Source organism: Oryctolagus cuniculus, chromosome 12 (genome assembly GCF_964237555.1).
Source record: "Oryctolagus cuniculus chromosome 12, mOryCun1.1, whole genome shotgun sequence".
Lineage (NCBI taxonomy): Eukaryota > Metazoa > Chordata > Mammalia > Lagomorpha > Leporidae > Oryctolagus > Oryctolagus cuniculus.
In genome coordinates, this window is record NC_091443.1 from 113,010,436 (window position 1) to 113,030,246 (window position 19,811).

Sequence of the window (19,811 nt, forward strand, 5' to 3'; positions counted from 1 at the left end):
ACGCGGAGGAGCCGCACCGGACCGGACGCTTGTTGTTTCCCTTTTTTACAAGTCCTTTCTATAGTAAAGTAAGAATAAGTAAACAGCGAACTCCCAAAGCAAGAATGAGTAGAGAGAAATGATAAAGAATGAAGCAACGAACTTCCCCGCGAACTCTCCAACGCACTCTCCAACCAACCACACCACCATGCTGTCTCTCTCCTCCTATATAGTCCTCTCCACCAATCCGTGCTCTGCTACCCACATGCCGAGTGTGCTGCTCTCCTCCAATCAGGAGCAGCTCCTGCAGCTTGTCAAGTTGGTGAGAGGCAGCTGGGTAGAAGCTGTTTGCTCCTCTCCCAGCGCCGTATTGTGGGAGAGCAGATGTATAGAATAAGTCTTAATTCCAGTAACAGTATAGTCCGAGTTGCTCCCCACAATGAGGACACAGCTTTCTCATTATTTTCCTGTGAGGGCATGGGGCCACCTCTCCATGACTGAGGATAAGGCCTTCACTACTTTAACCCACTAGGACACAACACTCATCCTATCACCTATTGTATTCGTCCAATACTCACCTGATTATACTTCTTTCTCTTAAACACAAAGCTTTCAACCTTGCAACCTTGCATCAGGAAAAGGCAAAGCATTCACCCTACTATCATCTCAGGTTCTACTTACACCTTTTCATCACATCAGGATTTAGACCTTCACCCTATCTTCAAGTGAAGATGTTGCACTCATGGGGGAACATCACCTTCAAACTTCCCTGAGGTTAGGAGAAGGTTTTGGCCTTCAGTCAGGAGAGTACCAGATGATAATTCTTCATACACTAGATGGCAGACTGTTGACATTTTTCATGTTGAAGGGAGGGTATTTAACCATCCAGGAAGTGAGAATTCGGTGCCTGCCATTCTGTCTGGTAGAGACATAGCCTTCCCCGTTGCTTTAGGTGAGAAGTTGTTCATCCAACATTGTGAACAGATCAACCCTTTCAACAGAAGAGACTAGGACATTCCCATTACCTCAGTTGAAGAAAAGTCATTCACCGTTATTTCAAATAAAGCCATGGCCTTCACAGTATCACCATGTGAGAACACAACTTCCACCCTACTGACATATGAAATGAAGCTGCCCCCCTTCCATCAGATGAGGGGAAGACACTTCCCTTCCCTCAGAAAGTACACAGAATCCACCCTTCTATCAGGTGAGACAACTGCATTCACTTTGCATCAGGTGATGACAGGACTTTCACTATTCCATCATTTTTGGACAGAGTTGTTACACTCCCATTCCATGGTTCACAGTTTCAAATATCTATCATTTCCAGGCACAGGAGTCACCTTTTGCACTGGGATGGGGCATCCACTCTTCCATCATATAACATGGTCTCCACCCTAAGGTAAATGTTTGCAGTGTGTTTTCTCATGAAATTCACATAATGATACATCCTTCATCCTTCCATGTTGCTAGGAAAGGGATTCAGTGTTCTTCAGGAGAGAACAAGGTGTTCACCATACCATCTCTTGTGGACACCTCATTCAGCCTTCCTTATGTAAGCCAAGATCTTCACCATTTCCACATTAGAACAAGGCCTTCACCCTTAAAACACTTTGCAGAGAATGACCTCAGCCTTCTGTCAATAAGCACTAGCCAGAAAATCTTCAGGGACTAGACTCAGGATGCTCATTCTTCCATGGGTAAGGGAAGGGCATTCAGACTTAGGTGAGAACACGGTGGCTGCCCTTCTGTCCAGTTGAGGACACAGACTTCACTATTCCTTAGGTGAGGATATGGTGCTCATCTTCCCACATGTGGGTACATGTGATCCCTCTTCCATCCACAAGGAATAGGGCATTTATATTTCTATCTCATGAGGACAAAGACTTAATCTTCCTCTCGGCATCTGAAAGCACATGGACCATTCCACCAGATGAAGACAGGGCATTCACCTTACATCATATGAAGATACCATATTAATCACACCTTCATGAGATGCAATGGCATCAACTTCTTTCACATATGAACATAACATCATCCTTTCCCTCAGGTGAGGACAGCCATTCACAGCATCCCTTCAGGTGAAGACACAGCTTCCAACCTCTCATCATGTGAGAACATGGTTTCCTTCTGTTGAAACATGAGATGAGGGTGTCCACCCTCCCCTGCAGATGAGGAGACGACATTTCCCCTTCCAACAGCAAACTATGTAGAATTCACCCTCCATCAGGTTAGGAAATGGCATTCATGCATGCACCAGGTCAAGATAGGACATTTGCACTTCCATCAGATGTAGAGAGGGCATGCACCTGCCTATTTGGTGAGGAGACAGCATTAAACTAATGGAATCAGGAGGCTTGAGGTTCACCTCTCCATGCCTGAGAAGAAGGTATTCACTGTTCCATCACTTGACAGCATGGCCTTCACCCCACCATCATGTAAGGACCCTGCATTCCCCAGACACTCACATGACAACACGTCCCTCAACCTTCCATTAAGTGAGAACAGACACTCAACCCTCCATCAGGAAAGGGCTGGGCATTCACCAACCATGACTGACGACCCCACATTCACCCCTCCATCAGAGGAGGACAGAAACTTCACCCTATCTTCATGTGAGGAGATGGAATTCACCTTTATCCCATGTTAGGTGAAGAGAAGACAGTCAGCCTCCCATCATGTGAGTACTGGGTGCTAGTCTTTCAGTCAATATGGAATAGTATGTTCACACATCCCTTAGTGAGAAGAGGGCATTTAAAACTCTGTAAGGTGAGACCATGCTGTTCGCCTTTCTGTCCAATGAGAACACAGACTCCATCCTTCCTTAAGTTGAAGAGCAGGTATTCACATTCTCAAAGAAGTCACCATGCAATCACTTTTCCATCAGCACAGAATAGGGCATTTGTGATGACAGAGACTGAGTCTTTCCTCAGGCTTAGGAAAAGCATTCAAAATTCCACCCAATGAAGATGTGGCATTCACCCTTCTATCATGTGAGAACAAGACTTGAACCCTACCAGCTTGCGAGGAAGTGACATCTACACTTACGTCAGGTGAGTGCTTGGCATCATCCATACTCTCTGCTGAGGACAGGACATTCCCCCTACCTACAGGGTTTCATCATGAAAGGACATGGCTTTCATCCCATGGACACATGAGAAGAGGGTGTCCACCTTTCCCTTGGGTGAGGAAAGGATGTTTCCTCTTCTATCAATAGAACACAACTCACCCCTTCCATCAGGTGAGGACAGAACCTTTATTTTCCAATTAATGAGAACACTGGATTCAGACTTCTGTGAGGACACATGGCTCACATCTCCATGGTGATGCAGCCTTCACCCTAACATCATGTGAGGATCCTGCATTCACAACACTCACATGACGATACTTCCTTCATGTTCTATCAGATGGACATAGAGCACTCAACCTTCCATCAGGAAAAGACAGGGCATTCATCCTACCATCACCTGAGGGATACCACATTCACCCTCACTTCAACTCCAGGACAGGATCTCAAATGTCTTCATGTGAAGACACAGCATTCGCCTTACTCTCATGTAAGGGCACAGCTTTCCCCTACTGTCAATAAGGAGAAGGAATTTGGTTTTCTTCAGCTGAGTACTGGGTGACAATTCTTCAGTCTGTACTGGACAATGTGTGTTCAAATTCCATAAGCTGACAGGACAGTATTCGCCCTTCTGTTCAGTGATGACATAGATTTCAACCGTCTCTTAGTCAAGGAGGTGGCATTCACTATCTCACAGGACAATTCAAGTGAGTGCCTTTCCATCTGTAGGGAATGGGGAGGGGAATAATTCAGCCTTCTCTCCAGTGAAGGCAGCACCTTTACTCTACTCTCAAGATTATAAAGTCTGCTTATCATTCCACCAGACAAACACATGGCATTCAAACTTCCATCATCTGAGTACAGAGCATTAGTAGCATTTTCACAGGACAAAATGGCCCTCACCCTTCCCTTACACATGAAGAAGCCATCCGCCCTTCCCTCTGTTGAGGTGAGAAAGGGGCATGTTCGCTTCCACCAGCCAAGCACACAGAATTCACCCTCCCATCAGGACAGCAAATGACATTTACACTTCCGACAGTGAGGATTTGACCTTCTCCAATCATTTCTGCACACGGCATTCACCTCCCCGCTCAATGAGGACACAGCATTCAAAATCCCATCATGTGAAGGCAGAATGTTAACACTACTGTTATGTGAGGAAATGGCATTCACCCATCAAATAAGGAAGCTGCATTCACCCTTCCTGGTTCAGGACATGCTATGAGGTTCACCTCCCTCAATGGAAGACACAGTGTGGCAACTTTCATAATTTTAGGACACAGCATTCATCTTACCTTCACTTGAGGACAGAGTTCCAACTGTTTCCAGGTGAAGATGGGACATTCACCTTTCTGGTAGCTGAGGACACAGCTGACACTCACCTTATCATCTCATGAAGACACAGCATTATCCAAACAAGTGAGGTCACAATCTTCAGTCTCCCAGACCCAAGGCCAAGAGTGCCTGAGTGGGTGGGCATCACAGAGGTGGGTGAGCATCTCAGAGGTGTTGCCCTGACTACTGACCACCAGACATTTACAACAGACACCCCGGGACTTCAGCTGGGTCCAATATCAAGGGTGTCTCCTGGGCCAGCAGGCAGCGTCCCCTGAGCTTCAGGTCTGTTCACAAACAGGCAGTTTGGTAAAACAGATGCTCAGATCCCCTAGCTGTGGTTGATCAACCAATGATTTAGTGGGACTCCTAATAAGCAGCACATGAACATTCAGGCTTCCAGATTCAGCTTCAAAGTGACCCTCCAGGAGCAGGTTCCAACCTTTGTCCCACAAGTGCTGTACCCAGGCAGCTTCTTATTCCTGGAAGGGAGTGGATGCAGAGCCCTAAGGACCTGCACCAGGTCAGGCACCATCCACCTGCTGGCTTGGATTGGCTCCATCCTCTCCTGCCCTAAGACTCAGCCTCAGACACTTGAGAGAAATGGATGAGGCAGTTCTCCAGTCAGCGGACACCCAGGAGGGACCCCTGTCCTGCAAGGACAGGGCCTGGCAGGGACCCTGGTATCCATGGGAGGCTGTGGCTATCCCATGAACTCTCCTTCCAGGGTAAGTACAGCAAGCCCTGAAAGCTGAGGGTGAACGGTCCTGAGAAGCAGTCCTCCACCCAGGGGATGGGATGAGGCTGGGACTCCCTCAGCCACTTTCCCCCAGTGAGGGTCCCTACCATAGACCCATATTGTGGCAATGCCAGAGAACTGCCTGGTACTACCAGGGACACCTGGCTTCAGTCTTTCCTGACACCCATACCCACTGGAGGGTCCACCTCCTCTAGCTGCTCTCCTATACCATGAGCATTGACCCACCTTCCCCAACCTCACCGCTCTCCACAGTGACTGTGTCTCCTGCACCCTGACCCTTCTTAATCCCAGGTCTTCTCAGAACCTCAAGCCCAACATTCTGCAAGGGTCCCGACACCTAACTCATCCATGTTTCAAGCTGGGTTGCTGACACGTGGTCCTGAACAACACCTAAGCAACCATCCCACTTGGATGCCTGAGCCACCTCCCCAGGACTCTCTCCTACTGCTGTCCTGGGACAATGGTGGGGACAGACACTGGGCCTGACTCTCCACAGGAGGCCCCAGTTCACCTCCCAGCACAGAGACAGGGCAGTTTGCCCCATGCTACAGACCCTTCCTGCATGGATCCTCCTTGGTGAGTCCCCAGAGAGAGGTTCAGTACAAGTGGCCTCCCCTAACTGCCCCTCACATTCCCCCTTCTAGATGCTGCAGGTCTGCTTCCATGCCCCCACTGAACTGTTGGAAACCACATGACTGAGCACACAGACTCCTGCCCCATGTCCAGTTCTATTCTGGTCCACTCTCCTGAGTGGCTTAATAGGTCACTCTCATCATTGGCAAAACATAGTCCTGAGCCTGGAATGTGCTGGGGCTGGTGACAAGGCCCCAGACCCTTTGAAGAGACATCCTGTATCAAGAAAGGAGTTTCTGAAAACAGAACTTACCCTGAGATGAGGTGGGGAGATGAGCCACCGCAGTGCAGGTCCCCAGACTCTGCCAATAGGTGTGGGCAGGGTGGGGGGTGTGTTCCCCTCTTCCCAGGGCATCAGCAGCAGCCCTGCTTGCCATTCCTGCAGCCCACAGAAGACCTGGGTTACAGGCCAGAGCTCCAAGTTACAGAACAGGACAGCCCTGCCCTCTCCTGCAGACTGATGGAGCCCAGACTATGACTGGGGGCCCATCAGGTAAGGATGACCCCACCCACTGATCCCTGCTAACAGCCACTGCTCACTCTGAGGCCACCAATATCTCAAGTACACCCCACTTTCCAAGCTGCAAGACTGAAGTCCAAACCTGACACAGTACTGAGGGCCACAGGGTGGCTTCCCTATGACTGTCCCTCAGATCACAGTGACTGACACTGCACAGTGAGACCAGTGGCACCCAATACCTAGAAAGCAGGAAGTGGTCTGCTCCAGAGGACATGGACAAAGGCAGGCCAGCTTGGTCAGCCCCTGTACTTCCCAAAAGCATTTGTCTCCAATCTGTCTACTTTTGCCCAGGGCAACTCTGGTCTAGAAAACCAACACAGGCCAGTTCCTAATCAAACACTGCCTTCCTCTAACTGCCAGGGGACAGGCAGGGAGCTGCTTAGTGATGGTGACATCATGAGGTTCTAGAGCATGTCACAATGCCACTGTGCCAGATCAGCAACATGGGGTCAAACTGCTCAAGCCCCTGCATTTTCCAGTTCTCACAGAGGTGGGTTCAGAGATCTCTCCAGGATCAGGTGAAGGCAGGTCTGTCACAGGTAGAACATGAGCCCAGGTATGCCTGTGCCCACTGTTCCCTGCATGCCAAGGTCCTGAGATTCGGCAGCCCTGCAGTCTTCCTCCTATGACTCCTCTACAATCATACACATATACATATATGCTTATCTTTAAAGGCCTTCTCCTTCTTAATAAATGTGCTTCTTTCCAGGGTCTTTCTAGTGTCTGTGACCTGAACACTGCCTGACACAGGTAATAACCCAGTAAGTAATAACAAATTGAAAAATCTACAAAGTCCTCAATATTCTGCTGTAGGCCTGTGTGGCATTTTAGGCAATAAAGACATTCTCCACTGTGGTTAGCAGCCAGCTGTCCCAGAGCAATCAGAGCTGCTAATCTGTCAGCCAGGCCAACTAAACTAAAACAGAAGGCAGGAGAGAGCATGTTCCCAGAGTGAACCCCAATGCTGGGGGCTGAGCCTTCTGTCTTCAAGGGAGGGAAGAAGTGGTACCAGGACAACAGCCATTATTCTCTACTGCCTGGGTAGCCATCGACAACCTTGGGACAGGGGCACCTGAACAGAATAGAGCTCCTCTGTTCCTTGTTACCCTCCCTGTCCTAAGCAGTTGCTCCAGGGAGTGCTGAAATCATTTGATACTCATAGTGTGGCAATGGCATTATAGTGTCTGTAAGCAGCTGATGGCACATCACTGTCCACACTGGCAGACATGGGGACAGAGCTCTGGAAGCCCATATGTCCCAGCAAAAAGGTCAGAGGAGGCTGGGCAGGGCCCGGGAAACAGAGCCTGGGATTCCACCTACTCTCATTTTGCGACGCAACACACACACCCAGAAATGATCCTTAGCCAATACATGGGCACCCACCATCAGGTCAGGTTGACTCCCAGAATGAAACATCACAGTCACACCCCCGTCAGCACAGCCACCATGTGCATTTGCTAAAATCAGGCACCATTTCCAAAGAAAGGCAGTGGCCAGCCATGATCACTGCTCCTGCTCCACTGGTGTGCAACAAAGCCACACTGACCTTCCCCACAGGAGAAGGCGAAGGCTGTGAGTGCTGTTGGCTCTTCTCTCAAATGCCCTAAGCTGCCTACTCCAGTGCACAGCAAGCAAAGCTCAAAAATCATGATATAAAGCCATAGTCTAAATCTAAGCCCAGCCTTGTAGACAAGGTCACTCTTCCCCTTGATTTTCACAGAGCTCACTGGTTATTTATATAAACATTTCTGCTCACCCTTTTTTTGTTCTAATATAGGTGATCATGTTGACAACATCATTACTACAGAACCTTCAGATCCTGCACACCAGGGCCACTATTAACCCATAGAAACAGGAGTTTCTCACCTGTTGGTGGCACAGAATTTTCTACTCCTATGTCTACCTGGGATCAAGAAACATTCCCACATTGGGTAATCAAGGGTTGTTTTTCCAACCCTAAAAGAAAACAGAGATTTTTATGTGACTGGTGCCCCTGAGGCAGGGCCAACCCTTCTATGGTCACCTGTCCTGTCTTGATGTCACTTGGAGAGACAGGCTGGGTGCTCCCCCTATCTGGGAGCAGCAGAGAACATGCTTTGGTCTTCACCTTCCCAGCAGGCCTGGGCCATCCCAAGGCTGCTCCTGCTTGGCCTGAAGCACAACAGACTCAGGACTCAGTGCTCAGGAGCCCCCAACACTCGGATGCCTCAGCCCCAGAACTGGATTCGGGGATCAAGTTGAACAGATGGGGCTCCCTGGTTCCCAAGCTGTCCAATTTTACCTGAAACCATATCATAAAACAAATCTCAAATGGACAGTTTATGATTCTAAATGATAATGTCAAACACTTCATAAAATGCCAATATGCATGGTGACAGAAAATGTTTAAGGTCTGACAGCAGAGCCAGAAAATATAAAAGGCTATTTTATGGTACATAAGTTTTATACTTTTGAATGAGATTAAAAAATAAAAAAACTAAAGGACAAATAATAAAAAAACAAGGCTAATAATCACAACCTGTATGGCAAAAATTCTGCATTCTTGTCTAGGTTATTTTGAAGGTGGCTGGGAATTAAAAGCAAATTATTTCTTTAGGGGCTGGGGCACACTAGGTTAATCCTCCGCCTTTGGTGCCGGCATCCCATATAGGCGCAGGGTTCTAGTCCCAGCTGCTTCTCTTCCAGTCCAGCTCTCTGCTGTGGCCTGGGAAGACAGTGGAGGATGGCCCAAGTGCTTAGGCCCCTGCACCCGCATGGGAGGCCAGGAGGAGGTACCTGGCTCCTGGCTTCAGATCAGCGTAGCTCTGGCCGTTGCAGCCATTTGGGGAGTGAACCAACAGAAGGAAGACCTTTCTCTCTGTCTCTCTCTCTCACTGCCTGTACCTCTACCTGTCAAATAAATTTAAAAAAATCTTTTTTTAAAAAAAAGCTACTTCTTTATCAGCCCTTGTCAGTGTGACGTGATTCAACCCAGCACCCTCAACACCAGGCACCTAGAACTGCCATGAGAAGCCTAACCTATTGCATTCCCCTGAAAAAGGAAGAAGTGACTCCCCTGACTCCCACAGGATCTCCTTCCTTGGAATGAATGCACACCATGTACTGGGAAAGATACTCCAGAGCATTAGCTGTGGTTATCTTGAGGCTTGGGTGAGTTACTTTTTCCTTTCTGTATTTCCTAAATTGAACACACTTTCCTTTGGGAAATAAGGGGAAGGGTGGTTATTAGGCCACTTTTTTTTAAGATTTGCATTTGTTTATTTGAAAGGCAGAAAGAGAGAGAAGGAGAGAGAATTATGAATCTTACATATACTCGTTCACTCCCCAAATGGCCACAACAGCAAGGGCTGGGCCAGGCTGAAGACAGGAGCCAGGAGCTTCTTCCAGGTCTCCCCATGTGCGGGCAGGAGTCCAAGCACTTGGGCCATCTTTGGCAATTTTCCAAGGTGCATTAGCAGGGAACTTCATTGGAAGTGGAGCAGTGGGAACTCAAACTCAGCATCCATATGGGATGTTGGCATTGCAGTCAGCAGCTTAACCTGCTGCACCACAGCACCAGCCCATAGCCCAAGTTCTTAACTGTATGTAATACAAATCAGTTCTGAATTACAAAGAGATGGGTGGTATTTAAAATGCATTGGGATTATCACTGAATTATACAAAAAGGTGGAAACCCATGCTGGGGTGCTGAGCAGAAAGAAAGAAGCATCCAGATCACCCCAAAGACTGGTGAGAAAAGAGCTACCCATTTAGCATGAGGGGCTAACCTTGGGGCCACCTCCATCTCAGCATCAGGCACTCTATCTTGGAGTAACCACAACTGTCCCTGTGTCTTGGAGATCATTGTCACCTCTGCATCTTCCTGTTACTCTGCCCTTGTCAATACAGAGGGCACAGCTGGCAGAGAGCCTGGCCAGATTGGGTGCCTGCACCCCCAGAGCAACCACATCTGCAGTGTCAGTCTCTCCAGCAGGCAGATGGCTCTTCATCCTCTCTACACTCCTAAGGTAGAGATCCTAAGTGTAGATAAGGGTGGTTTGCATGCTGGGCAGAAAAGAGAACAGTCAGTGTCCACACAACGTACTGCTAAGGGATTCTCACAGGAAACAGAGGAAGGAAGGACTCTGGGAAGCTCAGCAGCAGTTCCAGGAAGACTGTGAACAGCTGGGTGACTCAGCCAGATGCCTCCACCGGACGAAAACCATCTTCCTGCCTGGACCACAGGAATCCTCCCATTTTACTGCTGTCCCTGAGATACCTGCCAAGTAACACATTTTGGGGGTTAACCATGTTTTATATAATGAAAGTCTTCTGGTAGGAACTGATTGGTCACAGTGCTTTGCAATTCCTGCTCACAAAGCTACTCTGATGCCGAACTTTGAATGGAGGTGAGGGAGACGAAAATCATGGCACTGAGGGACTGGGTAAGGAGATGCAAAGGTGGTGAATTTAAGGTACAGTGAGTGTGTCACAGAAAAAAATTATTCAGTGATACTTGTTGATGTACAGTAAGGAAGATGGTACTCAGGGCACCAAGATATGTTAGGGGAACACTGTAATAGACTCTTGCAGTGTTGAGGAGAGACAGGCTCAACTCTGAACATGATCAAGCGAGGATTTATGGCTCAGTGGATGAAATAAATTTAGGAAGAAACATTAGGGTCCAGGGCAATTATGGCAAAACCATCCTAATAGGATGCTGCTGAACACAGACTAGGGGGACCAGACCTCTGCTGGGCACTGCTGGAGGCTGATCAAGCTGGTCAGCTGCCAAGGTTGGCAGGTTCTTTGCTAAAGCTGGATTTTAGAAGAAAGAGCAGAGATGGGCTAAATGATTGTTCAGGAACATGTCTCAAGGTGACCAAGCAGAGACACTTGGTCAAGCACATCTGGGTCACAAGAGGAAAGATACAGGTCATGAAAAAAAAAAAAGCAGAAAGGCAGGCAATGGCACCGGAGACAGATATTTCAGAAATGCATGGCAAATGGACTGATGCTATGATGTACCAGGTAAAGGTGTCACCTGAAATGCCAGTATCTCAATGGGTGCCAGGGGATGCTCCACTTCCAATCCAGCTCTCTGCTATGGCCTAGGAAAATAGTAGATGAAGGCCCAAGTGCATGAGTATCTGCACCCAAGTGGGAGACATGGAAGAAGCACTTGGCTCCTGGCTTCCTATTGGCTCAGCTCTGATCACTGTGGCCTTTTGGGGAATTAGCCAGCACATGAAAGACCTCTCTCTCTTTGTCTCTCTCTCTCTGTCTCTCTCTCTTTCTTTCTGCCACTGTGTCTCTGAAACTCTTTCAAATAAATAATCTTTTAAAAAAGTTTATGAATATATAATTCATATAAATGGATGATGTGACACATAATTTTTAGATCTCACTTATTGAATTATTTTAAATTTGATTTGAGAGGCAGAGAGACAGAAAAAGGCCTCTGCAAGGCCTCTGCCTCTCTGTAAATCTGCCTTTCAAATAAACAAATGAATCTTTAAAAAGAAGAAGTAGAAGTGCACAGCGAACATCTGTGGACCAGGAACACAGTGAGAGGACAGCATGGACTTTCCTCACAGTCCCTCTGGACCTACAATGTGGACCACGGCAGCTCCTCTGCTCCAGTCACCTCACAGAGCACAGAATCCCCTAAAATAAAGTTATGGAAACAGCCTTCTTCCCCCAGGTAATGGAAGCAGCACCAGAGGTCACGCCCATCTGTCCCAAGGTGTGTGCCCAGGGATGCACTCTTCACTCTAAGAAGCCAGTGCTGTTTTAGGGACCCTGGGCAACAGTTGCCAGTGTCAGAACCAGGAACAACTGCTCTTCTCCCTGGGGGCCAGGCTCAGGCCCACATTTGTCTTTTCCTTGCCCTGCTCCGTGGCAGCTCAGTCAGGATAAGGCAGCTCCAAGAGGCAGCAGGATGCCACAGTGCTCAGGAGCATGTTTTCTGGGTTCCCAGCCACTGCAGGTTTTCCCAACTCTGTGTTTACCACTGCCCTTCTCCTCTTCACTATTAGGAACCCACCAGCCACTGACAATGCTGTTTGTAACAAGGTCACACAAGAACAACCAATACGCATGTTCACATCTGCTGGGAAGCTGGCCTGTAAACTGAAGGCATAGCTTTGAAGAGGGAGAGGTGGGGCCTAATGATTCTAGGTCCCAGAGAAGCTCTCTGAGTACAGTGCACAAAGCAGGAAGTTTATGTAAAAGATGAGAAGACACACACACAGTGTGGGAACAGTTGAGGAGTGGAGTGGACCAGAGACAGAGAAGGGGTATTGGGGTAACAGAGAGATGGCAGCCCAGCCCCTCCTTCAGTCTCCATCTCTGACAAAGGGGGAGGAGCACCTTCCAGCCCCTCCTGTTATTAGTGCAGTCCTCTGGGAGTTTGAAGACACCTCCATAAAATGCCACGTGGAAATATTTCCATGGCAACTTTCCCCCAGGTCCCAGATGAAAACAAGGCATCTGGGAAAGGGGATGCTTTGATTGACAAGTAGGGTAGAATTACATGTGCAGGGGATTATGGACTGGGACCTCCAGCTTAGCTAGCTACCTTATCCCATATCAGTTTGACTCTAGTGGGACATCATTAAATCACACTTACATCTCCCAGGAATTCTTCTGGTCTCCAACTGCTATCTACCATGGGAACAAAGAGGAGGACAAGACTGCCCAGAAGGGGCTGGAAGGAAAGTCTGAGCTGACTGAAGTGTTCTTCCCGAGGTTCCAGCCACATGGCAGGCTGTGAGTGACCAGATTTGGAAAGGTCCCCATTCAGGTTCTCCCAGGGGCTGGGTTGTATTTTTGGCTCTGTTGTTGCTAAGTGGCCATGGACATTCTAACAACATTGGCTATGGTACACCAAAAAATAGTGACCCTTAGTAGTATTTAGGATAATCAGATTACAAATCCTCTCAAACACTCTAACAGACACATTTAGAATTAGATTAACAGGAACTAGGGGAATATTTTTATAGAGTCAATTTGTGGGTAGAATAAAGATGGTTTTAAAGCAGCCAAAATGCTTAAGGAAGGCCAAGTGGAATAATGGTTTTTATAAAAGCCTCAAAACGCGAGAGAGTAACTTGTATTTCCTGAGGCAGGCACAGGTTAATCTGTAGGACCTGTACTGGTGGCCCTGGTTGGTCTACCGAGACAAATAGCACCTTCTGGTTGTGCAGGTGAGGCCTTACCACTTCGGGGAGACAATATTTATAGCAACAACAAAGAGGAGAAAAGTGAAATGGCAATCATTTTTATTTTGGCTCAGCAATTAGCAAGAAGACTTGGAATGAGTTTGCTTCATTTAAATCTTGATGGAAGTTTCTGAAGCAGCCTACAAGGTACCACTTCAGTCAGAGGCAATTAAAGGACAGAAAGAGAAAGCCCTGAGAGTTGACACTGCAGGGGATTCTATTAACTGCACTCCCATATACTGTGAATCGAGCTGCTTTGATTCTCCTCCAATACTGTCACCCCATTTTGGAGTGGGAATGGTGCAGGTGTTGTGTAAACAGTAGGAAAGTATACTCAGATTTTGCCCTTCAAGCTTTAATGCCCACAACGTGAGTGTGTTACAAGAGTCCAGTAAGAAGGATGATGCAGACTCTGTCCCCATATGCAAGTGATTCATACTGTCCCTTCTTGTCAGTGACAAAGAGAACACACATGAGAACATCCTTGGCCTAGGTTTGCACCATCCTTACAGCCCACTGAAGAAGGCACAGCAGCCCTAAGGGTCTGGACACCATTAGAGATGGGGTCTCACCAGGTGAAACTGCCTACAGGAACCACGTTAAAGGGGCCTTCACTGTATTGTTGCAGCCTATGAGAAAGCCACTTGATGATGCATGGAGCTATTATAACATAACTCACTCTTATAGGAGCTGCTCACATATGGAACAATTGCACCTTTCACAGCTTGTTTCCTGTTTAAAGCATGTGCCTTCCTCCATCTGTGCTCTGTGTGAGTAAAGAAATACCCTGTGCTGCATAGCCCAGGTCAGAGACCTGAAAACCCAGTAGCCCTGTCCTTGAATGGCCCCTAAATGCTCAATAACCTTTCACGTAATCTACAATCCACCTGACACAGCATCCTTAGCTGAATTAAAGGTGGGTAAATTTTTGGATTAAATGTTAATCCTCCTGATTGGCAGAGCATGAGAGGCTCCAAATTACAAGAAGGGCAAGAACCTCTCTAAACTCCTCCTAGAATTTAGAATATTCCAGGACAGATCCCATCAAAAAAATTCAGGGCGCAGTGCTGTGGTGTGGCGGGCAAAGCCAATGCATGCAGTGCCAGCATCCCACGTGAGCACCGATTCAAGTCCTGGATGCTCCACTTCCCATGCAGCTCTCTGCTATGGCCTGGGAAAGCAGTAGAAGATGGCCCAAGTCCTTGGGCCCCTGCACCTGTGTGGGAGACACAGAAGCTCCTGGCTCTGTTTTTGGCTAAACTTACACATTTTCACTGTTTGTGCAGGCAGCCATAAGCGATAACCCCTAAACACATCTATGACTCTACCTTCCCAGGTATGCTCAGCTCAGTGTCTCCCTGTCCAGGGAGTCCAGCCGGCACGCCATCTCTGCATCAACTTGTTCTTCCTTTAGAATCTGTACATTCGAGACTCACTCAAGCTCAAGTCCAACACGCACAGAGTCCAAAACCATGCTAACAACCAGGTTAGTACTGACCTGCAGACACTTCTCTAAACAGTCCTGTTTCAAACAGCCAAGGCTGAATCACAGGAAACTGCTGAGTTTACAGCAACAAAGTCTCAGGTCCAGTTTCTCCCAGGGTATCATGCAATGGAAGGGCAGCTGAAATGCCTGTCCTGTATTCCACTTTGTATTTTGTGCACAGTCTCTTCTAAGGGGAAAACATGTCCTTACTCATCTGTTTCCTTCACAATAAACTTAGGGGCCAGGTTTAAGGCCTAAGTTCTTGTTTCTCTGCCAAGTGCACACAGCCACAGTACTTCTATCAAGAAGACTATCACAAGGCTGCAAAATCCAGCAAGGAGGACAATATGCAGGCAACAAGAAGTAGTTTCTTCAGCCACAGTGAAGCAGACGTCAGAGGAAACTGTGGCCACTGCCATCTAAGGTTGGACAGATGTGTACCCGGGCACTGATACTAATACAGCTCGTCATCAGGAATATCAAAAAGTAATAGGAAGCTCTTCCTTTTCTATCTGGAAACAAGGGACCTGCAGGACATGAAGACCTCAGGGAGGGAAGAAGCAAGTGTGTAAGCTCCTTTCTGGGTCTTTGTTAGGGGAAAGGAAGTAAAACGCACAACACATACAAACAACACACACAAATCTGGAACATTTGTCAAGGAGCAATAAGCCAACGCAGTGAGAACAACAGAAAAATGTTAAGCTGTGTAAAATACAGTAGAGTCAAGAGAAAAGGCTTATGTAAGAAGCAGGCTATAAGGACGGCTAAGCTGAATTCACCTGGAAGTTTAGAACAACACAGGGATAGCTAATGGTTACTGTCTCAGTAGAATTTAAGAACCTCTTAGCATAAAAATGTGATTTGATTTTAGTATCTTTGTGTCAGGCCTGTGCACTGATGCCAGGGATCCTGAGGCAAGCAGGGCTGGAACTGACAGAAGACGTGCAGAGCTGCAGGCAGATGGGTCATCCTTGATTCAGGCAGCAGCAACAGCCGCAGCATGGGTGACCATACCACAGCAGCAGCAGCCCACAGGGCCGGTTCCTTTTATACAGGGTTGCACAATAGGGGCCATCAGCCAAGGACTTACCCAGCAGAAATATATCAGTCCTGCTGGGTCTGCTGACCAGCAGAAATGTATGTGTCATTGCGACCTGCCCTGCTGCCATGAAGGCACAGACAAGAAGGCATAGCAGCATGCAATCTTAGCACTATTTATCAACCTGTTAACCTGCAATGTCTTATGGTTCCAACACCTTGGACCCTAACACTCTGCCTCTCAGTATGAACTTTTCTGATAAATTATGAATGATAAGAAAAAAAGTAAAAAGAATAAGAATTCAGGGACTCTGTCAGAGGCCTTACAATCTCTTAATAATTCTCCTTGTCTCTTGGCCATAGCTCAGATCTCTTGTCTTCCCCAACACAGAACGGCAGAGAGGCCAGCATCACTCATTCCCTATTTTCTATTGTTTATTAACTTCGCAATTATAAATGCCACTGCTGCCTTTGATAGCAAATATGAGTGTACTTTTGATAGCAAATATGATCTGTACTTCAGAACCCATTGCTTTCATTTTCATTTTCTTTTTTTTTAAAGATTTATTTTATTTATTTGAAAGACAGAGACAGAGAGAGGTAGAAACACAGAGAGAGAGGTATTCCACCCATGGTTTACTCTTCAAATGGCTGCAACAACCATAACTGAACTGACCTGAAGCCAAGAGCCATGAGCTTCTTCCAGGTCTCCCATGTGGGTGCAAGGACAAAAGGACTTGGGCCATCTTCTGCTTTTTCAAACAAATTATCAGGGAGCTGGATCAGAAGTGGAGCAGCTGGGACTCAAACTGGTGCCCAAATTGGATGCCATTGCTGCAGGTGGGGGTTTTAACCCACTGTGCCACGGCACCAGCCCTTCCTTTTCTTTTAATATATACTTATTTGAAAGGCAGTTGGGGGAGGGGAGGGAGGAGGGAGAGGGGGAGGGGAGGGAGGAGGGAGAGAGGGAGAGAGGGAGAGAGAAAGAGAGGGAGAGAGGGAGAGAGAGAGAGAGAGAATCTTCTATCCACTAGTACATTCACCCAAATGGCTGCAGCAGCCAAAGCTGGGCTGATATGAAGACAGGGCCAGGAGTTTCTTCCAGGTCTCCCACATGAGTGGCAGGGACCCAGGGACTTGCACGATATTTCACTGCTTCCTAGGCGCACTACTGGCAAGCTGGACTGGAAGTGGAGCAGCCAGGACTCAAACCAGTACCCATATGGGATCCTGGCACTACAGGCAGTGGTTTTAACCGCTACGCCACAGCCCCAAGGATTCCACTGTTTTCTATTTCAAATTCTCCAAAGATAGTCAATGGATACATAATCATCTAATCCACAATCATTTATAAAGTTGTCCAAAACAATACTCTACAGAAAACATTTTATTTCCAGTGGAAGACAAAATACCCGTGTGTTCCCTTTCCAGGAAAATCTACACTGACTGTGAGTGTTCAGATCAGATCCATGTTCCACCAGCTCCACAGGTGATGTCAGGCTGTGAGCCAGAACTCCTGCTGGATAACACTAAATGGAGTCATTGGAGAAGCCAGATGTCACCTATGCTAACTGTTCATGTCTACTGAAAGAATGGAGATTGAATCTGATTTTGACTGCTACTGCTATTTCCACATTGAGTATGACAGCTTATTCTTTCCTGTGTGGAGCTATCATGTTGCTTCTTTTCCTTATTATAGGAAATCAGAATAAAAGTTTGGTTCAGGATTCTCAGATTATTGTAATGGCGCATAGTGCAATTTTGGAAATCTCAGCAGAAATGACCCATTTATTCAGTGGTTTTCTTAGTGAAATTACCAAGTTTAATTTATGTTTTCCCTGATTTGTGGTAAGGTGTATACTGTTTACAGAAAACTTAATATATATCAGTGAAATTGACTTTTTGAGGTTTGATTGTTTATAGTCATTCTCTATTCTCTTGAGGAACTGTGGTTTTTCTACTGACCACTAACTGAATTCTTTAGTGGAGGGTTAAGTTTGTGATTATAAATAAAAATTGAAATATGTCATTGTAAAAGTTAAAAGAAAGAAGAAGAGGAGTGAGGGAAGGGTGGGAAGTATCTTTATACTCTTATAACTGTAAATATCAAGAAGTTGTAATTTTTTTCTTTATATAAATTTTAAAAAGTGAAAATAAAAGATGCTAACCTAAGTCACCAGAGAGGAAATCAGTTCTTGTTTTCAGCCACTAAATTTAAACATTGGGTTGTCTGAATCCAGAATCTCATCTCTAAGATCTAGTGCTGCAATTTCCTCTTTGATTTGGAAACATACACCTCTTATACACTAATTGGACTATGTGATAGATACAATAGAAGAGCAACTTTAGAAGCTGTGGGAAAATGGAAGGAGAAGGCAACACATTTTATTTATTGATTTATCTATTTGATAAGTCAGAAAGAGAAAGAGTGAGCTGTCACCTGCCAGTTCACTTCCCCAGGGATGTAACAGCCAGGGACAGACCAAGTGGTGTCAGGAGCCAGTAACTCAGAGTATCCCATGTCAGTGGCATGAACTTAATCACTGGAACTAACAGTATTTCCTCTCAGGGACTGAAGTGGCAGGAAGCTGGAGTCAGGACCCAGAAGCATGCACTGAGCATAAGCACTTTGATATAGGACACGGGTATTCCAACAGTCATTTTAATTACTAGGCCAAATGTAACAAATTATTATTTATTAACATAACAAAATCTGTTCTTTAAAACAATGAAGCAATGGTACTTTAAGGTCTAATGAGTAAATTACAAATGGTCAATAACACAGCGAGAATCATAGGCACCTATTCTGTCAACACCCTTTAAGGGTTGGCAAACATTTTCTGTAGAAGACTAGATCCCAAGCACTGTAAGCCTTGCATGCCGTGTGGTCCCAAAATCCTCAACTCTGCGACTATGGAATGAAAACTGCCATAGGCCATGCATAATGAATGAGTATCATCGTGTTATAATATTTTTAATATTAAAATGTGTATTGGGCTATAGTCTGCCAACCATTTTAGGCTCTCAATGATCTTGGGCCAAAATTACCTAGTTTATTAGCTTTGATAAAGATAATCTATATGTTGAGTTACCCCAAGATCTACTAGAAAGTCTATATTCATATTACACTGTCAAATACCACTAGGTATATGACATGGTGAAATTTTGCATGTGAACTTAAACTTGCCTATGTTTCACAGCTGTTGATTAAACATGAGCCTACATGTTGCTGATAAGGTATTTTATAGATGTCATGAAAATTTAACATCAAGTGACCTTGTGGGGAGCAGCTGGGAGCAACTCGGACTAGACTAAGTTACTGGAATTAAGACTTATTCTATGCATCTGCTCTCCCACAATATGGCGCTGAGAAGGGAGAAACAGCTTCTACACAGCTGCCTCCAGTTCAACCAATAAACTGTAGGACCTGCTCCTGATTGGAGCAGAGCAGCGTACTTGGCGTGTGGGTAGCAGAGTTGGGATTGGCGGAAGAGGACTATAAAGGAGGAGAGAGACAACATGCACCAAGAACATCTATCTGAAGGAACACCTGTGAAGCCCCTGAGAGAGCCGGCCGGCGGTGTGCTGCTCCCCCGCGGAAGTGGGGAAGGTGGCAGGGGGAACCGCCCTTCCACGGAGGTGGAAGGGTCGGTAGCCAACCCGGGAAGAACCAGCATCAAACCCGGGGAGGGCCGAGCAGACAAAAGAACAGCGCAGGGTCCTGTGTCGTTCCTCCACGAAGACGGGGAGCGACAGACCTGAAGTAGATTACCCTTTATAATGTAGATAGA